Source organism: Eucyclogobius newberryi, unplaced genomic scaffold (genome assembly GCF_026437365.1).
Source record: "Eucyclogobius newberryi isolate DKJ021-1_F unplaced genomic scaffold, fEucNew1.0.hap1 SCAF_16, whole genome shotgun sequence".
In the NCBI taxonomy this organism is placed as follows: Eukaryota; Metazoa; Chordata; class Actinopteri; order Gobiiformes; family Gobiidae; genus Eucyclogobius; species Eucyclogobius newberryi.
The window spans coordinates 22,397,104-22,402,942 of NW_027315790.1; positions in this window are offsets into that span (position 1 = coordinate 22,397,104).

Sequence of the window (5,839 nt, forward strand, 5' to 3'; positions counted from 1 at the left end):
TTTCTCGGTGTGCTTCTTATAGTCTACAGGTCAATAACAAGCGAATCCAAACCCTTTACCGTGTCACGTGACCAGAGCAGGCTCACCTGTCCCAGTCTTGGGTCAAACATAGGGTTTCACCGGGTCGCACCGGGTCCGGGTCTCACAGCGGCTTGAAAAGTCTTCTCCCTGTAGGAAAATCGCTCCCAAACATGGAAAAAGTTAAGTCAGTGCTATAATATTAGTGAAACACGGGTTCGACTGTTTTGTTTAGCCTTCATCTAAACATATGCTAGTTTAAACTCTATTAATATAATATGAATTGCCTAATGATTTGAATCTATCCGTGTCGTAAAATGACTGAAACCCAAAGAAGAGATCGTTCACAAACTAAAAACTAGGTTTGAAGGTTGTTTTATACAAAAGTGTAAGCAGTCATTTTGTTGTGTTAAAAAATGAGTGTAAATGGCCGCCAGGTGGCATCAGTGAGCCATTAATCGTTTGGTTGGTGCAAAGACTTGAAGTGGAGGCTGAGGCACAAATACCTCTGATAATGGTGATATTAAATGTAAGATTGAATTCATACCGAAAATCTAATCAATCAATAAATCAATCAATCAATCAATCAATCAATCAAACAAACTAATATTTAGTCTTTTTGTCTGTTTTATATTTAAATAAACATAAAAAAACATCTTTCTGTAAGACTAATCAACGATCTGCTTAGTATTGAGAAGGTCGACTTAATTTCTTCCATGTGACTGTTGTGACGCTGTGATTATTGGTTTAACTTGTTTCATAGGGATAAGATTGTCTGTATTTGGAACGTTGATTTAAATCCCTTTTGAGGTTATTTGAATACACCCCATATTGATTATGCATTGATATATATTTTAGTTAATTAATTTTATACACAAAAACTTATAACATGCAAAAATAACCCAAATTCTCTTTTTGTTTTGTTGTTCCACACCACTCATATCCCAGAGCAGTGAGCTTTCTGTTTTGCCCAAACTACCAGATAATTGTCACTGCGGTGGAGCCCCTGCAGAGCGAGAATTCGTGAGAAACCCTCGTTCCCTCATATACCAGCTCAATTAGACGGGACGTCCCGCGTTGTTCGCTCTGATCAGAGGTGAGTTTGGTTCAGGACTGTGGCATGGGCAGGTCCTGTTTCTCAGCCCTTCAATAGCTTCACACATTTCTTCTTGATTGTGGTCTGTTCCTCCATCATAGACACGCTCAGGCCGCTCCAGATGGGATGGCATTGTGGCCTGGGACCCAGGGTTCAGAGGCTGACACAGGGAGGTCAGAGGTGAGTGTTTAGAGACTCATGCCGCAGTTCCTCTTTCTCCAAAAGGACGCGTGGCTCCGACTAATTGAGGGTCCACCTCCCAAAGACCAAGTGCGAGGTCCTTGACACCAGTTTGACCAGTGCAGAGCACAGCAGGTGGCCAAGAGCGAGCCCACGCATTTATGTGGAGGACTGTCCCAAAGCCCACAGCAGCTAATTAATGGAGTGAACCTTTTGAATTGACATGTTTTCAAGGTAATAAGCCACTATGTTTTATAGAGTATAGTCTACATCTTTGAGCCTCTGAAGTACATCTGAATTTTTCATGGGTGAACTTTTATATCATAAGAACTGTACATGAATCACCTATGGAATAAAACTTCTTATGTTTATTAAAGCTTTAGATTGTATGTTTTTACATAGCCAATTTTTTTGATACCTCTAAAGTTTAGTTGTTTTCTTTCTCAGTAAACTTGCTCACTTCTTTCTACCATTCAGTCATCTATTTCCCATATTTTTAAGGATGACTTAATTCATAACATGACTTTATGCAGTGTCATAATAGCAAGACTTGGTTCGTATCAGAATCAGAAACATTTTATTGCCATTGTCAGTGAACAAATTCACAAGCTATGGCTTTACTTTGGCAGTACGGTGCAACATGTAACACTTAATAATAACAGTCAAATAAAAATTGTGATAAAGTCTTGCAAAAAATAAGGGATTGAATCAAAATTGACTAAATAAAAATACAGAACAACAGTGCAAGCTAATAATGAAGCACAACATGCTCTAATTCAATACTCAACCCAAGCAGTTAAACTATTGATGGGACTTGACTTTCACTGGGTATAATTTTGTCCTAATTGTCTGAAACAGAGCCTAAGTGTTGTATTCATTTGGATGATGGAAAGACAAAGCGTGCAGAGGAGTTGAAGGCGCTGGTCTGGGAACCTCCTGAGGACGAGTTACCCACCGCCCTTCACCCATCCACAACTCTGCCCCAAACAAACAGCTTTTGTGCCCCAACAACACTGCTCCATGATTTGAGTGACACAAGTTTTATCACATTTAATATCAGAAACACAAATTATTGAATTTATGAAGTATTTATTCTCGATCTAATAATTGCTGTCCAAATTATTTATAGGAGGAAATAGTAGAAAAATGAAGTTTGATATCTTCACAATGCTGCTTTTTTAATCCATAAGTTATAAGGTTAAACATGTCTTTTGCCATTTTATCATACTAAAATTAGATTGTTCACACGATGGGGGGGCTGCCAATAATAATTTATAATAATTAAGTGACAGCTTTTAGTGTTAAACATGTTCAAACCAATAAATGACCAGTTTTCACTTATGTATTATATATATCTTTTATTATATTGACATATGATATATGATATAAGCAATTCAAGCTACTGAATTTGTTAACATAAATGTATGATTAAATACTATTTATGGGTGGAGGCAGCTTTCTATTTGAAGATATCCAGACAAGCTTTCCAAATATAGTTTTTATTACTAAAAAAGTATTGATTAGCTCATTGCACTCCCCAACCCTGAACTGTGAAATTCACCTGACCCTTCAAACTGAATAGTAAATCCAGTAGAGAGTGAGAACTATGAGTAGTTGTGGAAATGGATTGCTTGTCCCTGTACAGTGCAGATTCATGCGTCGTTGATCTCAGATTCAGCTCTCGAAGTGTTTCCTGTGGCGACCGTTTGCTGCTGTTGTAGATTTAACCCTTTAAAACTGCGGCTTGTGCTTTAGTTCGAGAGGGAAACGTGGACTTAGGTCAGCCTTTAGATCAGCTTTAGTGAGATAATGGCTGCTTTAATCCAAGCCAATTAGGGGCAAAGGCAGAGGGCGGGTCTTGGTCGTTTGCACTGGGGGCGTCGCCTGTGATTGACAGGCAGCGGTTGTGTGAAAACAGGGACAAATAGGTTTCACTGTGAACCTGCCGAGACACAATGTGGACGACAAATCACACCACTACAATATTATACTCTTTATACAGCGTTTGGGTGTAGTGGGCTCGTTCATTGTTTTTTAATTATTTTTAAATTGAAATTGAGTGAAATACAAGGGCATATCTGTAGCTATTTCTTGAGAAATCTCACTCTTTTTCTGAAATTGTTTAAATCATCCTGTGACTTACTCAGAGCATGACAGAGACTGACTAAAAGGAGTCTGTGTGTTTTTAAGCGCAAAGCTGCATTAAACAGATATTAGTGAATCATGAAATGGTGAGCGTAAGAGTAGGATCACAATTAGATTTTTCGCCGTATTGCCCAGCCCAACATTTTTTAATGCACTGAGAGCCCCTTTAGGATTCACTAGACAGTGTTTGAGACAGAGTGTTCGACTTGTAGACTTGAGCAGAGTGGTGTATATTGTTCGTTATGTGGAGAACCCTTTAACTGAGCCTTTCCAGGTGCTGTATCCGACAGCGTTTTAAACAATGGGTGATAATGAGAAAACGGCATTATGTCATAAGTGCTGCTTCTTATTCTGGTTAATTGTGGGACTATTTCAGCTCTGCACCTTTCTTTTTGCCATATGCTTCAGTATATATCTCAAAATGACTAAATATACGTAACACTATGTTGTATGCCTTTCTTTGTTAAGTATGTTTGCATGCTTTTCTCTCAGATGACCACAGACATGTTGTAGGCCTGTGTCCACACATGTATCATTTAAGGTGCATTCACACTTTATCCCTATCCTGATGTAGACTTTGTCCTCATTTAGGCCTTTTTTTGTCTTGGTTTTGTTTTTGTTTTGTTTTTAGACCTGGTTTAGTCGGAATTATGATGTGGTGAATGTGTAAGTGTGAACGCACCCTAAATGCCTGTCCATAAAGTTTTATTGCCTGTATATTGTGTTTTTAATTAAATAATTTAGCAAATTCCAGAGAAGAACGTTCAATCAATCATCAGCACATTTTATCGGTCTGTTGTTTTGTTCAAACTGGGCCAAAACTGACAAAAACAATTATCTAAACATATCAGAGCAATTACAACCTCTTTATCTTTTTCCTTCAGTATTGCATCATGCTGCGATGTTGAGACGATGTATATGACACGTGTTAAACAATTTATGGATTGTCCAGTGGAGGGCGCTATTAACTGAAAAAGTGCCACATTAATTGATGCCAAAGTGGCACAGTGTGAAGGCAGCATGAGGTAGATTATCATTTTTATGAGGGAGGTTTGTTGTTTTGTGAACATTTTGGCCTGTGTTCTATCCATATCTATTTATACCCTTTTCTTTTTGTTTATTGTTCAATAAGTTCATTTCAATCATTAAATCATCAAAACAGTAATGCCAAAACAATGTATAACCTCCCATTCTATTTGGATCACCTTGGCCCATTACCAACGCAATTTTAAAGTCAATAATCATCAGTCGTGTAGGTCACTTTACAGGATTAATTTACAAAACTGGTTTCCAACTTTTTTTTGTCTTGCCCTTGAGCATTTTCTCATGTTCTAACTTAACTCACCAACTAACTTGACTAGGCCAATACATCTGTTTTCTAGACATGGGAGATGTATTGAAAAATAGTGTAGTATTGCAGTGGTTGTTTTGGAGCAATGCAAAATTAGAATATCTATCTATAATTCTAACTAATCTATCAAAATGTCCTCAAAAATTGATGTCTTATGCAATGTCTAGTGTAGTCTCCCAAAAGAGAGAGTAAAGTGATGTTATTTTACAGTCCATTCAAATTTTACGCAATACATTTATAGGCACTTTTTATGACATTTTTAATGCATTGTTAAAATATTGTTGTCAAGCCAATGCAAAAAGAGATGATTTTCTGTGCTGGTCAACGTGATCTATAATTATATATTTATGGATGGTTTGATATGTATTTTTCCAGGCGATAACTGTATCCAATATTTGTCTTGCTGTTGTGGCCGATAACTGTTATCATCCATCAAGACACAAATTCAAGTAAAGTTCAGTTAAGTTCACAAATTAACTGGTCTCTTTTGTAAAAACAAATGCTAACATAATTTATTTTCTCTGATATAACTTGTTGTACTTTTTATAATTATCTTGTAACCATATTGCAGAGCCCGTATTTACAGTCGCCTCACAAGTAGACCTTCACAAAATTTGAGATTTTACGAAAACAGGAGCTTAGAAAAAACTAGGACAGCGCTTATACATAGCCCCTCCTTCTGAGCAGGGAAATACTGGCTGCAGATGTGACTAAGACAGATATTAGCCACCTCTTTAGCTCTTCTATTTCCACTAGCATATAGAAAAACATCGGACAGATATTGGGACTAGAAGTGAGCGATATGGACAAAATTGATATTGCAATATGTTTTTGCATAATCTTCAGATGATATGTTTACAACAAAACTGTAAATGTCCATTGAGTATTGCAAAAAACATGAATGGAGCATAAAAGTGCAGAAATATCACTGATACCGATGTAAAACCATCCCTCAGTATCGCAATATTGCTATACACACCAATATTTACAGGACTTCTTTTTGTCTTCCCATTATTCTGTGTCATGCCTCATGTCTCTTGTTTGATCCT